The 16,987-nt window shown below is 39.1% G+C and overlaps 1 long non-coding RNA gene across 6 annotated transcripts in view; it reads left to right on the top strand.

Annotated features, from left to right (window-relative positions):
• Nucleotides 1-16,987, top strand: part of LOC113633533 (uncharacterized) — a 228,734-nt gene that overhangs the window by 79,447 nt on the left and 132,300 nt on the right. For 2 of the 6 annotated variants that reach the window (XR_003438226.1, XR_003438228.1), the window contains exon 2: nt 11,266-11,364. The exons of the other annotated variants lie outside the window; for them this stretch is intronic. This is a non-coding gene — a long non-coding RNA (uncharacterized LOC113633533). The remainder of the gene's footprint in view (nt 1-11,265; nt 11,365-16,987) is intronic. 6 annotated transcript variants of the gene reach the window in all.

The raw sequence follows: 16,987 nt of genomic DNA on the forward strand, positions 1-16,987 counted from the left end.
GCAGTCTTTTTCAATCTGTAGGACAGTATTTTGGCTTGAATTCCTCTGTAATTCCTTTGCAGAAAAGAAAATATTCTTAATTTCTTAATTTTAAGCAGAAAAACAATTCCAGCAGAGAGGGAATAACTTTCTATCTGCAGATATGAGATTCACTTATCCTTATAGAAAACATCTTCCCAGAGGCATGTACAGATGAATATACTCTGATGTGTTTCTTATCTGCTTGCCAAATGAAGTGCTTGTTTAGCAAAGCTTATATGAGAGAAGCATGTGTTACCCTAACGTAGGTATGTGTTGTTTGTGGTGTGTGGGTCGGCTCAAAACATTAATTAAATTCTTCCTGCTAGTTTATATAGAACATACTGTAAGTTTATAGAAGAGATGTTTATGTGTTTGTAGAGTCCTTTCAAAGAGTCTGAGATCTGATATGTTACAGAAAACCATCCATATCTTACCAAGTCTGATTTCTGAAATCATTTTCTCATAACTTCCTCGGTTTCTGGTTAGTGACACTTGAATAAAATTCAGAGAAAATATAGGTGCTTGATAGCACCTAATTATTATGTTCTGTATTCCCAACTTTTGGAAGAATCCAACCACTATTAATATGCTAAAAGCTAAATTTTGTAGAATGTTAAACATTCATGAAAGGAATGATGAAAGAAAGGATAGGTTTCCTGCCAGCATTGCGGTCAGCAGCAGTACTCTGGCCTGATTACTTAAGCCGATGTTTTTCCTAAATCAGTCATGAATCAGTAATTATCAAGTTTTGCAATACTAGGCAATTCTCCTGAGAACAGCAAATGATTTGTAATGTTAAGTTGATAGCTTTTTGAAAAAAAGAAATGTTTTGGCTCCTCTTGATGGGTTTCCCTGGGCACTGGGCAGAACCCCTATTGATTTAATGGAACTTTGTCTGTGGACGCTTCGTAGATTCCTACATGATCAAATAGCACATATTTGCTTTCTTTCCCCACAAAAATAAGAATGCTGCTGGTGTGTGGTGTTTTGGTTTCGCTTCCATTCATTTGGCTTAGCCATTTAAACCACAATTTAGTCCAAAAGGAAAAAAAAGTCACAGATGCAAATTCCTGAATTAAAGGTTTTTTGCTTTAATTCTGTTTCTTCCAGAACATTTTGTGATGGACTGTTTGATAAGTGTTTTCTTCTGTCATAATATGTTCTCCTTTGTGCATTGGGATTCTAGATCTTAGAGTTGGAAGGGACCTTGTGAAAAATTTCTAATTTAGTCCCCTCCTTTCTGAAGCTCACAGGAGTTATACTGTCTCAGTGACAGAGCCTGGAATTGGTTAAATAAATATCCAAACATGGCTATTTCTCTTACTTGATAGTACGTTAGCCAACATGCCTGCATCGAAGCAGTTGCCTTATTTTAGATACAGGAAACCTGGAACTCAGTGGATTACATCCTTTGCAATTTGTTCTGATGTGCCATGTGACACCAGGATTTTAAACAGCTTGTTCCTTTGTTGTCCAGGACCCTCATGCTGTTGCTTCTCTTTTACGATCACCATCCTGCAACTACATATTTACACAGGAGGCCTGTATAACTCTGCTGTGTCTACTCCCTGCTTATTTCACTTTGGAGATGCTCTTTTCTTGGACAAAGGAATTTTAACATCTTAAATGTTGCAGGAGGGCCCCTCAGATTTGGGGACCTGGAGAGCCCTCATCAGATGAGCTTTTCAAAATACTCTAGAATCCTACATAGGTCTTCTTCAAGGGGCTACATTTTTAGTTTTTTAGTTAGTCTATGTCTTGGGGTGCTCCTTGTCTCATAGCCATGATCTCCTTTGAGAGTTAATGGATTCTGGCATTCTGAGACTCTCCCAGACACTCTGACCCCAGGAGTTTGGTCAGGCTTTTGGTGGAAGTTGTATGTTCTCATTCTCTCTGTTTCCTCACCACCCATTCTGACAGGGGCTCTGGTATCTGAATGAGCCTAAGTCGTGGCTAATCTGTAGTACTGTGACAGTTCTGCAGTGTGGGTTCCCAGATTCCTCTATTGTGCTATCAAGTGGGAGCTGCAGAAGTTCACACAATCACAGGATTGGAAGGGAGCCTATTGGTCATTGAATGCTTGAGTCACCCCTGCAAAATCACTGCCAAGTAATTATCTAGGCTGACGGGAAACTTATTACCTCCCAAGGCAGTTCATTCTAATTCGGACGGTTCCCACTGGCGGGAAATTCTTTCTCATACCTATTCAGTGTTGATGTGTTTCCCGTATTGAGTAAAACAGGATTCCTATTAATTAGGCACCCCCAGAGTCTTTCCAGAGTTGACTTAATACTTTTGGGAGGAAAACTTATTTGCGTTTACAGAACTTGGTCGATGCTGCCCTGAGAAATTCAGAATGCAGCCTTACATCATCAACAGACCTGTAGTGGGCATTTAATGTAAAACACTTGTTGAACTAGACTGAATTATTCTCTGAAGAAAGCAGCAATGACTAGGAGTATAGTGCTTATAGCATGCGTCATTCTTTTGGCAGCTACTGCCTTGGGCTTTTACTTACTTTATATGCACGAGTCTTGCCTATGTACAGCTAGTTGTTAAGCTCCTCAGGGTGTGGACTTGTCTAGTATGTGCAGTACCTTACAAGCTTACTGATGACCTTGCATTCACGGGATCAGCTAATGTTTTGCAAGAAAGCGAAAGCGCAAGAATTGCTCCTCCTGTCACTGAATTGCTTTTCTTCTTTTCCCCAGATGATGAGTGGTAGTAGTGGTGGAGGTGGTGGTGGTGGTGGTGTGTGTGTGCGCGTGCGCGTGCACGTGCGTGCGCATGAGCCCAGAGCCAATTCTGTCTTACTGAAGGTTTTAGAACTGATCTCCCAACAGAAACAAGTTTTCCCAGACTAGCCTGCAAAAACCTATTCCTTTTCTGTCTCTGACAGTGCTGCAGCATTGGCAGATCCACATGAGGGGTTAAATTAATGCCTGGGTGTTGGTCTGGCAGCCTGACAATCACATTCCAGGAACACCCTTCTCCACTCATCTGCCTGGTGCACACTTCCTCATTCTTCCGGCCTCAGCAGGAATGTCTCTTTGTGGAACCTTCCTGATCCACCCAGGCAGAGAGATCACCTCTTCTTTCTTGTTCTTGCTATAGAGGACTGTGGACAGTCCTCTATTTTTACACATGCTACTTTGTATATACATTATTTGTTTCTGCCACTGTCTCCTTTGTTACTCTGTGAACTTCTGGAGGAAAGAGACTGAGTCTCATCTCTCTTCGTTTCCCCTGTGTCAAGAATAGTGACTAGTGCAAAGCAGGGAGATACTCAATGAATATTTTTGAAGGAATGACTCTTAAAATATATAGATGTGTTGTTTGTGATGACTTGGGAAATACATTCCCAAGTGCTAGAGAACCTATTTACAAACAAACCTTTGGAACATAACATTTCTTGAAGCTGGGGATTGCTTGCACTGTTTTGTGTGCTCTCAGGGCTTTGCTAAATAGCGTCCTTTCAGTTAAGCACAGTAAGGGGTGTGCAGTTCGGATAAGCCATGGGCTGGAACAGGAACAAAGTGGGGCAGCCTCTGAAGATGTCCTGAGGAAAACAGAGTGGCAAGTAGGACATGATATCCACTGGGTATGGCAACCAAGAACAGATCAGGCAAGCAGCTGGCTTTACAGAGTCTAATGGAATAAGTGGAAAGTCCCCAGAGTGGCTGAATACAGAGCTGACCCTTGAACAACATGGGTTTGAACTGCGCAGTTACATTTATTTGCGGATTTTTTTCAATACCAAATAGTACTGCAGTACTACATGATCCGAGGTTGGTTGAATATGAGGATTTGGAACTGGAGACACTGTGGAGGGTGGGGGAGGGGAGACTATAAAGTTTTATGTGGATTTTGAACTGTGTGGAGGGTCAGCACCCCTAACATTCCCATATTGTTCAAGGGTCAACTGTAGTGGTAAGAACTGAGGAAGAGGTGATCCTCAGCAGTGTAGACTGCTGACTGGTCAGCCAGCATCAGTGAATTTGTTAGCAGATAAGAGGTATATATATATATATATATATGAAGGAAATACTGGCAAGAGCCCGGCAAAGTTCAAAACTAGGGGGACACTGGCCATTTATTATTCATTTGTTCTGCAAATATTTATTGAATATTGCTATAGACTGAATACTTGTATACCCCCAAATTACTATGTTGAAACCTCATCCCCAATGTGGCAGTATTTGGGGGTAGAGCCTTTGAGAGGGGCTTAGGTTGTGGGGGTGGAGCCCTCATGAATGGGATTAGTGTCCTTATAAAAGAGATCCCATGTGAGGACACAGTGAAAAGACAGCCATCTATGAGCCAGGAAGCAGGTCCTCACCAAACACTAAATCTTCTAACGCTTCGATCTTGGGCTTCCCAGCCTCCAGAACTGTGAGAAGTGAATTTTTGTTGTTTATGAGCCACCTAAAGTATTCTGCTACAGCAGCCTGAATGGACTAAGGCAAATACCTATGTGAAAATGCTCCCAAGAGGAGGTGAATACTCTTGGTTAGATTATGTAGGAAAAGAAGGAAGGACCTGGTTACCAGCATTGGGGCACATGACAGGGCCAGACTAAATACTGGGACATGATGTGAATTCCTTGTTATGGGGCTAGAGTACCTTTAAATGCCTTCTGTTTCCAATCAGGATTTATCCTAGAGCCAGAATGGTACCAAGTAGGGCCTGACAAACATCTCTTAAACTGATAGAACTGTATCTAGCCTACAACTGTCCATGAAACCATTAAATATAGTTGATTGGCTATACCAAATGGCACTGCAGAGCAGAGAACAAGAAACACTGATTTTAATAACACCTTGTACTTGAAAAATACTCCATACTTACCAAAATATTTTCACATTTCACTATTTCATGGGATCCCCAAATTCTCTGATATAGGCCAGGGTGGTATACCCATATTTTGGATAAGTACATTAAGGCACTAACACTTTAAATGGATCATCTCACTCCTGGTTAGCTAGTAGCTAAGTCACTGCTCTTTCCCTTATGCCACTGATTTGCTCATGTGATGCCGTGACAAAACTCTTGGAGGACCATGTTCACTGAGAATTCAGTCCGGTTTTGATTGACTTCTGGGAAACAGGGCCTAGCTGGGTCTGAGCATTCAGGAGGATACTCTCAGCAATAATCATGAACTCAAGTATTGTTTAAGATACTTGCTTTAAGAAATATGCTTCACTTTGAATTAAGAGCGTTATTATCTATTTTAAGGAGATCTCCTTAAATTACTAAAGTAAATTAGCAATACCAGAGATGTAAAAGTATCAGTTTCTAGTAAAAATGCTCCAATTTTTGTGATTTCACCATGTTGCCAAATTGAGTTCCCACAATGGGCTAAGTTACCATTCTAAGCCTTGGAAACATGGCGGTAAACAGAACAGGCAAAATTCCCTTTGTCATAGGGCTTTTGGTCTAGTTGGGGAGGGGGTGCTTGCGCAGGAGACTCACAGAAACCAGATAAAATAGAAAGTATGCCATATATTGATAAATGCTATAGAGAAAAATGCAGCAGGGAATGGGGATGGGATATGTGAGGGGTGGGGAGAGGTTGCAATTTAAAATATGATGGTTAAGGTAGGCTCCAAGAAAAGCTTGAAGGAAATACATCTCTATATACTTCAAAAACTACAAAATAAAAAATTGGTAAATATCCAAACTAGCTATCAATAAGTATTAATGAGTACATACACACACGTATACACACGCGCACACACACACACACATACACACACAAAACCTAGCATTTACTTTTCAAATTAACTCTCAACTCTATTCACTGAGAAAATGAAATAAATTTGATTTTGTGTTTTTGTAGAACTGTAAGAATATGGAATTTAGCTATCACTAATCCCTGCTTTTTTGTTTGCAGACCTCCCACTGTTTTTAGCTCAGTGATAAAATTCCACAATAAATTTTGACTTGAAAAATTTCAGGATATCATGAAATGGGAATGACGAATGAAGGCTATGAGATGAGCAAATATTTGGCAAATCCTTTAAAGCACTTAGTATAAGCTTTGTTAAGTGTGGTGGAATCAAATGATCATTACTGGTTTTATTTTTATCTGGGGTCAAACATAATTAAAATAAAACATTTTCTGTGGGTTTCCAAATTAGCTTAATGATTTACTGGTCTCCAAAGATCTTTGTAGATGGTAATCTTGGCACAGAGCTCTAAAAGAGGGCTCTCTAGATCTGGAAAGAAGTTGGAAAATAATCTGTTTAAAAACAAAACAAAAAAGTCTCAAGAAACACAATGAGAGAATTGTGACATATTGAGAATTCAGTTGAAAGGTGCTATCAGTGATTCTATGGCAGGCTGAGCACTAAAATGCCCAGTTTGTCATGGTTTAGAACCGCAAAGATCAAGGAGAAAATGTTGTAGCTGCCCTCTTGTGGTCAGATTGGAGGTTTTTGCCTCTGTCTCAATACTTTCAGGAAACAATGTTATTGCACCCCATGCTACCCCCACCCCCCTAGCTATACATGAAATAATGTAAGAGTAATAAAACATTTCAAGTTTTCAGATGGGCTCAAAGACCTCCCCGCTTTCCCGCTAACCACAACAAGACCCGTCAAGTTAGTCAACACATACTTTTCAGTTGAGCAAAACCCCCGGCTATTGGTAGATTATATTAAAACTGTGTCCTCTTTCCACCATACCCCAAGGGAAGCCACATGAGATTTCTGGGAGAATTTTAAAGATGATATCCTTAAGTCTACAAATACTTTTTTGAGGGGGAAGTGGTGGGAATTAACAGCAGAGGCTGATACAGGAAATAACAGGAAGCGCTTTGGTACTTCTCAGCTGGATGATCAAGGCTAAACCACTTAACTTGAGAGCTTAAACTTCAGTTTCTTCCAATGTAAAATCAGAGAATTCAAAGGCAACTTCCAATATCCCTTTTAGCTCTAAAACTCTATAAATAAGTGAGCTGATGGAGAGGCAAACTGCTCTTTGGTATCTGGGATTTATTTCCTTTCTGATTATGTGGTTTTATGATTAGTGAAATAAGAGCCATTAGGGGAATTGTGTGATGGAAACTTTGAAAATTGCAGGGCGATAGCGATATTTATAGAAGTGTCCCATTCATACAAGTACTGAATTTATTAACTATCTGCTATGTGCTGCGCATTATTCCAGGTGCAAGTAATGCAATATTAATAGAGAGAAGGAGAATCCTTGTCTTCAAGGTGCTTATAATTTGGAAAAAATTAAATTCATTCATTTTTATGTGGCTTTATATAGTTTACTTTTATGTTCTTATGATTCTGAAAATAACAAGGGGAACTTACCTTAAACTTTGAATATCTCCAAAGATCTTCTAGGTGGGATGGGCTTGAAGCTGAGCAAAACTCCCAGAAAACTTGGGCAAGACCTGGGTCTGGAATCAAAATTTCAAGGTCCAGGGAGTGTGCCTTTTGGTGAAGCTTCCAGTGGAAGAGGTGCCTGGCTATGCTTTGGTCATTTTGAAAACTGTTCTTCCATGAGCCATTTTTTTTTAACCTAAAAGGAAATCCTAATAGGTCCTATATCTTTTTGGTAACTGCCTTATTTGTGCTCCGTTTCATACCATGCTTTGGAAGGGTCAATTCAAAAAGAAAGAATATATTTTAAATAATTTCTAATTTTATTTTAAATTTTAATTTTATCAGGCTAAGATTGTTTTCCTTGTTTTGTTTTTTCTTCAAGTCTTTGTGCATGCTCTGACATCTAAAGTAGAGAAACAATCATAAATTTTGAAATATTAGTTGTTTTGGATGTGAGAAATCGTAAGCTATACATTACTAAAATGAAAGTTGACTTATTAGTTATACAGATATACACATGTGTGTAATGATCAGGTTACAGGATCTTGATAAAAATGCTTATTCCAGATTACAAGGAGTTCTGGGAGGACCTCTTGATGACACAGATTTTTTTCCTGTTGCCTTGGTATTTTCGGAATATCTTACACATCATCTACTATATGTGTCTTTGTTGTAAGTTGGAGTTTGGTTAGATAGAACATTTGAACTCTATTCAACTTGGCAGTGCAAAGAGCCTGGAGTCCAATGATTTGTCTTTAGGGCGGTGTTTAGGGAATAACAAAATATTTCAGAATCATTAAGGGTATTACAAGAGGGAATTTGGGAGTGGTTGAAATGCTTTGTGTACTTCTAAGAAGGCAGGATGAGAGAGATTAGAGGAGGAAAATGGTTTTAAAAATTTCACTTAGAGATTTGTAAATATAGTAAGCATTATTGCAGGTTCGTAATAAAATAAAATGTTCATAAACTGTTAAAAAGATGAGGCTTTTTCTGTTCTCAGTTTAAAAAAACTGAAAAGGTAAAACAGAAAACAATACAGATGTTACAAAGGCAGGGTCATTGATAAGTAATATTAGAGCTCCCTCCTGACCAAAGATATATCTGTTATGAAGACTTAAATACAGGGTGTGTGATACCATTTTGGTACAAATAGTGATACCATAGATTACTTCTTTAAACATTATTTTCAGGTAGATAGGCTCTGAGGAAGGTAGTGTGAAGTCTTGGAAAGAACACAGACTGGGTTCAGAACATGCTGGGCAGTTGGCTCTGTGGTCTAGGATAACATTTTCACCTCAGTTTCTTTACTTGTAAATTGAGATATTTCTCTTCTCTCATAAGCTTATCCAGAGAAGGCTCCATGCCTTCCCCTCCCTACATTTTCCAGGTTTCTAGAAGAATTTTACTATTTATCTGTTCTCTGAGATCATGCCAATCAGAAAGGCCTAAAGAGTTAAAAGAAGAGAAAAAATAGTTTAGATGGTATTATTTGGGTTAAGCAGTACATGAAAATTTAAACTACCTCTCCTAGCTATGCCAAACAAAGAAGGATGTTTTTAATAGTAAAGGCAAATGGATCTTAGCCCTATGACCTATAAGGAAACCTGTTTTTTTGGCTTTTTGTTTAGGTATGGGGATGTGGAGAAGAATAGCTGGTGTTTACAATTCCTGCATGTATGGCTCAAAGGCTTGTCTAAGCATAAGCAAGTGATTGTGATTTGAACCCGGTTGTTGATTGCTTTTTACTCAGACCTGTTTCCTACATGCATTTGTTTTTTCCTGTCATCAAACATTTCAGTGATTGGGTGTACATTATTGAATGTAGTTCTTCTGTCTTTATGGAATGTAGTTCTTCTGTCTTTCTGTCTCTATGTTTAGAGCACTGCCTAATTCTGGATCACAAACTCAAATGCATGTGCAGGTAAAAAGTGAAGCACGGTCCACCTAATACAACTGTGAGCACTGGCAACTGTGGTGAATTGGAGAACATGTGCTCAGTCCAGAGAGTAGTCACCAGTCAGCAGCTTGTTTCGTTGAAAATATGGGCTGTATATTGCCAGGATCTCCCAAATTTTTTTGAGAGAAGTCAGAAATATAGGCTTCAATGTGAAGTCTCCTGATTTTTACACCACCGTGCAAACCAAGCAGAGCTTGTTAACTGAGGAGTGCAGTTTGTATACTCTGATTCCAGCTGAGATTAGCGCCTCTTTGTTGATTTGCCTCTTAGTTGGGTGATGAATAAGAGCTAGATAACCTGGGAGAAATCACAGTCCCACCACATACTACCTGTGTGATCTTGGCAAGTTACTTGGCAACTCTGTCCCTAGGTTTCCTCATCTATGAAATGGAGATGATAATAACAGTACTTATAGGGTTTGAGGGAAGAATCGAATGAGTTAAACTATGTAATAGTGCTTGGGATGTAGTAGGTTATATTGAAGTGTTTAATATTATTAGAGCCTCTTTCGTGTCCTCTCATTAGGAGGCTGCACCCTCTTCCTATGAGGCCTGGGGAGGGAGAAGGAAAAAAAAAAGGAAACAAACCTTTATTGAGCACTTCCTGTGTACCAGGAATTATGCCAGATTCTTTGTATGACATTTTCTCAGTTTAATACTCAGGTAGACTCTTGAGCAGGTTTTTTCTCATTTTACAGTAGAGAGAACTGAGACTCTATGAGATTCACTTGTCCAAGGCAGAGTTAGGATTTGGACTTAAGTGGATCTGATTCCAAATCCCATTGTTGTACCAGAAAGCTTTCCATGCTTGACCCAGGGAGATTTGCTGTGAATTTGATGCCTGACAGGATCTCTTTCATAAAGAGATTTAAGGGATATTGCCTCCTAAATGAATGAACTTGGGTCAAGATTAACCAGTGAGAGTTTTGTTACCCACAAACCTACTACCCACCCTCTACTTCACCCTCCAGGCAAGCCTGAGCTCCTTGAGGGCAGAGACTGGGTGTCTGCTCTATCTGAAGCTCCCAGCATATTCAATGAATTCAAGTGTTTATAAAGGTATGAAAGAGGGACTCAATATAGAAGTTTCTCAATCTACACAGTTTTGGGGAGTCGGACATGACATGTGACAAGTCTAGCCAGGCCAGCATAGGACCTTAATTACTTCACTAAAAGCCCACCAAATGTTATAAAACCTTTGCCCTCTTTCTTAATAGTGTCCTTTAAGATGTAAGTGAATAGAACCAGACTGGATGGAAGGAGTGGAGGTGTGTGTGAGGAGAAGGAAGAAAGAAGAGAAAAAAGAATGAGTGGGAAATCTGTAGAGATAAAGAGAGCAGGTGGTAAGCAAGGCAAAAGCCATTGAACAAATGTCCTGTCAGCTGCACAAAATGATCTTAGGCTCAGATGAACTTCCCAAATTAGGACAGAATCAAAAATTACACACAACAGTTTCTTTGGAAAGCCTTTTCCACCTCAACATGCTGTTTTCTGCTGAAAACAGCTTTTGTTTTTGGTAGATGGAATAGAGTATGAGAAGTTTCCTTAGAAGAGTAACTGCTATTATAAATCACATAAAGTCTTTCCCAATTTGGGCTTAAGTCACAACCATCTACAACTCTGAAGCTGAAAATTATAAAAATCTTTCTTCTGGCTGGTGATGTGTTTTTAAAGGATTTTAATGCCTCTTCCACGTGAGAAGTTTGAATGTCCATAGATCTTGCTATCCTTGCCTCATTGACTCAAATGTGTTAGGAATCAGTGAAAGTATCAAAACCACAAACTAAATGATTAATAGGTCTGTTTTCAAGAACCAAGTGGAAACCAAACAGGCAAGTAGAAGTACAGTTCCCACTCTGTCCCTTTATCACTTTGACCTCTGTCTCTCACTAGGTGGAGGGTATTGTCAGGTCTACCGTGTCATCACTTTGCTGCTCTGCTTTATTCTATCCAGATGGAGTGCCAAGGCCAAGGGTCAGGCAGGCTCACAGATGGACCTTTGGAACTAATCCAGATTCAGAGCAACACTGAACCCATCCATCCAGAGCCAAAGGTTCGTGTCTGAATGAGTGTCCAGCAAGTACTTTTCAATAAGCCTACTCTAGAGTATTGTTATTTTCTGACCGAAGGAGCTCTGGCAAATTACTTAACCTTTCTGAGTCTCAATTTCCTCATCTGTGAAATGGAAACAATCCTAGAACCTACCTCAAATGTTTGTGATGATTAAATGAGTTGGGTTTTTTTTTTAATATTTATCTGGCTGCATTGGGCCAGTTGTGGCATATGGAATCTTTTGTTGTGGCATGCGGGCTTCTCTCTAGCTGTGGCGCTCCGGCTCTAGAGTGCACGGGCTCAGTAGTTGCACGACACGGGCTAAATGAGTTTTACAGCATATAAAATGCTTAGAGCAGTGACTAGCACATGTTCATTAATATTGTTAATATTAATAAAAGGTTTTAGAGGTGATATTGATCACAGCGGATGATCATGTTTGCATTGGAAATAACCTTTTTTGAAGTGCTTTGATTTTGCAAATGATTTTAAAAGGCCCTTGGTATGAGATCAAGCACCTTCATTCACCACTCTCCAAAAATTAGCCATTTCCATTATGGGCAGACTTCTATCCTTTCTTGTGAATTGTCCAGACTTCCAAAATGGGATGTAATATGGTCTTGTTCCTTGGAGGGGAAAATGGTATAACTGTACAGCAACTATATGTAGGTAAAGCAGTGATTGATTAGATGATTAAATATGATTTTTAAAAATAAATCAAAAGGGAATGGAATTCACTTTTTTAAAGAACTGCTTTGTTCCATTCTAGATTATTTCTCATTTTCACTAAATGGGACACAAAATTGTCAGGCCTAAATAACAATTTCACAAAGCTTGGTTTTCTAATTCATACTACAGGTGTTTTCTGATCAGTGGAAACCACCATTGTCAATTCTCAGGGACTGTTCTTCGGACATTTCTCTGTATGACCTTACTGTAGGTAGGAGAACTGATCGGCATTATAGTGGCCAAATAGAATTCAGAATTGTGCTCTACAATCACAGTTCATTTAAAATATGCTTCATCCCCAACATATTCCCTTGGTGAAGTTGGGATGGGGCAGTACAGTACAGCAAAAGGCCACAGGCTTTAGCACCAAAAACAAGTGGATATACCACTTGTTATTGAGTGTTGAATGTAGTAATTATTCCAATAAATTTATGGAACAAATGGTTCTCAAATTTTAGCATGGATCAGAATCATCTAAAGGCTTGTTAAACATGGATTGTGGACACTACACCCAGAGTTTCTAATTTGGTAGGTATGTAGCTTGGCCCAAGAATTTGCATTTCTAACAAGTTTCCAAGTGAAGAAGGTGATGATGCTGGTCTGAGGACCATACTTTTAGAACCACTAGGATACATTAGGTGCAGTAAATTAAGTTCAAACGGTTCCAGAGTTGGGCCAGAGATTCCACAACTATAAATGGGAAGAATATTGACTTGGAAAGTTTTCTGTGAAGATTAGAGATACTGTGTAGAGGTACCCAGCCCTTAGTGGGCAGTCAAAAAATAGTAGATATTATTCCCTAGAGTCAGAAAGCCCTGGGACTCAAGTTCAAGCTCTGCTGATTGTTGACTGAATGATCCGTTGTAAACTCCATAACCTCTCAAAACATCATTTATTTGTAAAGTGGATGCTATTGTCTGAATTGTGTTCCCCCAGATTCATATGTTGAAGCCCTAACCCCCAATGTATGGTATTCGGAGACAGGCCTTTGGAAGGAAATTAGGTTTTCATGAGGTCATGAGGGTGGGGGTCTCACGATGGGATTAGTCTCCTTACAAGAAGAGACCAGAGAGCTTGCTTGCTCTCTCTCTCCACCATGTGAGGACACAGCTAGAAGGTGGCCTCTGCAAGCCAGGGAGAGAACCCTCACCAAGAACCTAACTGGTTGGCACTTTGATCACATTCTTCTCCAGAACTGTGAGAAATAAATTTCTGTTGTTTAAGCTACCCCGTCTACATACTTTGTTATGGCAACCTGAGCTAACACAGTGGAGTTCATCCTTACCTGGTAAATTAGGGATATAATGAGATGCTGTGTGTACGGCACTTGGAACAGTGTTGGCTACCTGTAGTAGGAGACAGCTAATGAGTTTTAGCATTATTATTTACTTTCATCACTATGCCCTTTCTTCCAATTGTGTTGTAGGATTTCTTCTTATGTTAACTTTGCAAATGTGATTGTAAGCTGATTTCAGGGCATGTAGGTGAGAATGATAAGTAGTGAGGGCTAATTCACATTATTGCCTTCAATATTATTGCTACAGATTATTTTTCTGTCCCAGCATCTCATCTTTGGATGAGCACATACTTATATAAGAACAAAAACACTATCAACCCTCTTTCTGGGCTCAGCCTGTCCAAGAGAGTAAGCCATCTCCTATGGCTTATTTTCTGGTGATGTTCATTTTTACAGAACACACTGGTCAGTTGTCTCCTGGGTGGTATCTTGCACATGTGTTTCCCATTAAAGTAGCAACTGAAGAGTGGCAACTGTGAATCTTTTCTGGCTGGTACTCATGTTCTGTTTTCTTCCGTAATTAGCCTTGGGGTGGAAGTTTTTGGAGGAAGGGAGGGGGAGGCTTCTTTATGAATTGAAAATTAGACTTGATGTATATGACACTGGGCTAAATTGCTCAAACTTAGCTGTGATAAAAACTTCCCCTGATTCTTTCTCTCTCATTAAAGTTTCCTCATTTGTAAGTAGATTCCTTAGGCTTTACATTTCTACAATTGTCAAGCATGTAACTTTCTTTTAAAAATAATGTTACAATATTAAAGACTTGATTAAGCTTTAAAAGTGAAAAGAAAAAAAATGAAATCAAATGCTTCTGATTATTTTAGGGGCAATATTTCATCATGATGAATAACATTATTGGAATCACCTAAACATGAGTGATTAAGCTATCAAGGGGTCACTTTTAATGGTTTTTATTATTTTACTTATGAAAAAACATTATATACAGCCATCTGGGAAAAGTTTGGCAGTTTCTTATACTGTTAAACATACATGTACCATGTGACCCAGTAATCCTATTCCTAGATTTTTACCCAAGAGAAATGAAAATTTACATTCCCAAAAAAACTTGTACACAAATGTTTATAGCAGCTCTATTCATAATTGCAACAAACTGGAAATAACTCAAGTATCCTTCAATGGGTGAAAAGATAAACAAACTGTGACACATTCACGCAATGGAATACTACTCAGCAAGGAAAAGGAACAAGCTATTAAGGCAGGCAACAATTTGGATGAATCTCAAAGGCATTTTGCTGAGTGAAAAGTTACATGACAAGGGTTATATTCTTGACATTCTTAAAAAGATAAAACCATAGTGATAGAGAACAGGCCAGTAGTTTGCCAGTGGTTAAAGGTAGGTAGAGGATTATAAAGTAGTAGCACCAGAGAATTTGGGTGTGTGTGAAAATTATTCTGTAACCCTGATTGTAGTGATGGTTCCATGACTATACATGTAGTAAAAATTCATAGAACTGTACACCAAAAGAAGTCAATTTTACAATGTTAATTTAAAAAAAAAAAGATTGGTAGGGAGGAAAAAAGACATTATGTCTCTTTTAGGAACATAAGTGATTGTCCCAGAGTGTTATGCAGTGAGATTTTTAAATGTGTGTTGGGTTTAATTTATTATGAAATTTCTGTTCAGGTAGGAAATGTCAGGAAAATATTTATTTTTGATTGTGTGCATAACGAAAGGAAGGAGAAAGGATGGGTTCAGTTTTACCCATGGTTTCCACATACATGAACAACCAAAAATCATAGGGACAATATAACGAGTTAATAGTACTCATAAGTTGCTTTTTGAAATCTCTAATCCTCACCACTTATCAACTTTCTGATCTCCATTGCATTTTCAAAAATGGATTGCATTTGGATTCTGAGTCTGAGATGCTTGAGATGGGAAGTAGTTGGGTCAAAAGTTGGAGTTCACTTTCCTTTATACTGCATATCAGCTATTCATATCCTACCATCTGAAACTAATTTGTTGTGTGTAATTTATTCCATAAAGTTGCTGGAATAAACAATGCATGCACAGCTCCTTAGATGTGTATTCAGCAGGGACTTGCTTGCCTGTGTGTGATTTTCAGCTCTCTGAGAGCTTTCAGAAGTACCATCCAGCACTTGGGATGTCACGTGGGTTCTTGGAGGGCCTATTATTTATAAACTAGGGTACTTGTTGTGTGTGGTTTGTTATCTGTGACTGATGTGATGTGGGCCACGGTCCCTATTCCTAAATTGTTCTTAAGTCCAGATCAATAAGTTAGTAATGGGGAACAGACATGCCCACTCTGTGCCTCAGACAAACACAAGAGGATTGGGATTGTTTGGTCAAATGGGTGAGAAGTTACAGCATTGTGGTTTGTCACTTTCCTCCTAGGAAATGCAAGGCATCTCAGATGGTGCATTTTCCATGGTGGCAGTTTGTTTCTGGGTGTGACCTGACTTCACTGTGTTGTGGATGCTAAAGCATTTCACAAAGTTCCTCCTTGTTTCTGGGTGTGACCTGACTTCACTGTGTTGTGGACGCTAAAGCATTTCACAAAGTTCCTCCAACCCTTCCACCTCCCATCCTTATTGCCGGGAGCTTTTCTGGGTGATGACATGATATGGAGGAATAAGACACAGTCTTTCTCACAGATCTCACAGATTTCTTCACAGTCCTCACAATGCAAGCAAGTCCTTCTCAAACTACACATTCCAAACCGCATTTTGCCTCTTTTAATGGGGGCAATATGGGTCACTTCTAGAGCTCTTTCTCTCAAAAATCAATATTTTCATTTTGCCCCCATAATTAAATCAAACTATTAGGCTTAAAGATTTCCCTTCTAAATCCATACACTATTATTATCACTTTAAGATAAAGAGTACAAATCATTACAGAATATTCTAGAATGCTCTTGTCAGTTCTAGAAATATACTTTTGAGTTCCCCCTTGTAGCAAAAGGATTCCTTCTCTAGGAATCTTCTAGCTCACACTTGAACTTTGGCACATGGTTCCCTCTTGGCTGTTTTCTTGGAGGTCATTAATCCTTATGCTATTCAAAAGTACTTTTGGAACATTTTCTATATATCAGGCACTGTTCTAGATACTGAAGAAATAAGACAAAATCACAGGGTTCATGGAGTTGGGGAAGGAAGGGAATAAAAAGGAAATGAAAAATAATTTTAGAACATGTGAAATGCTAGGAAGGAAATAAAACATGAATAAGATAGAGTGATTGTAGGCATGGGGAGAATGCATTACTTTAGACAACAGGTGGTCATGTAAGACCTCTTTGAGGAGGTCACATTTGAGCTGAGTCTATAAGTAAGAAGCTGGCCATGTAAAGATTGAGGAAAGAACATTCTAGAGCAGGCTGTTTATCTGTCAGGCACTACACTCTTCATGTTTGAGAGGTGGAGGTGGAAATTGCCTCTATTACCATTTTAACTTATAATCCCCTGAAGGAATTGTTTCTTCTCCTTAAACCTTGGGCTGTGTGGGTTTGGAGGTCCTAGTGTCCAAGAGAGGACACCACCACTATGGAATATAAATCATAATTCTGTGAAACTGGAGGTTGCTCTTCTGTAGCTGGTCATAGGCCAAATAAATGAGTTG

This window comes from Aethalodelphis obliquidens, unplaced genomic scaffold, assembly GCF_003676395.1.
Source record: "Aethalodelphis obliquidens isolate GAN/ISIS:26980383/991018 unplaced genomic scaffold, ASM367639v1 scaffold40, whole genome shotgun sequence".
In the NCBI taxonomy this organism is placed as follows: domain Eukaryota; kingdom Metazoa; phylum Chordata; class Mammalia; order Artiodactyla; family Delphinidae; genus Aethalodelphis; species Aethalodelphis obliquidens.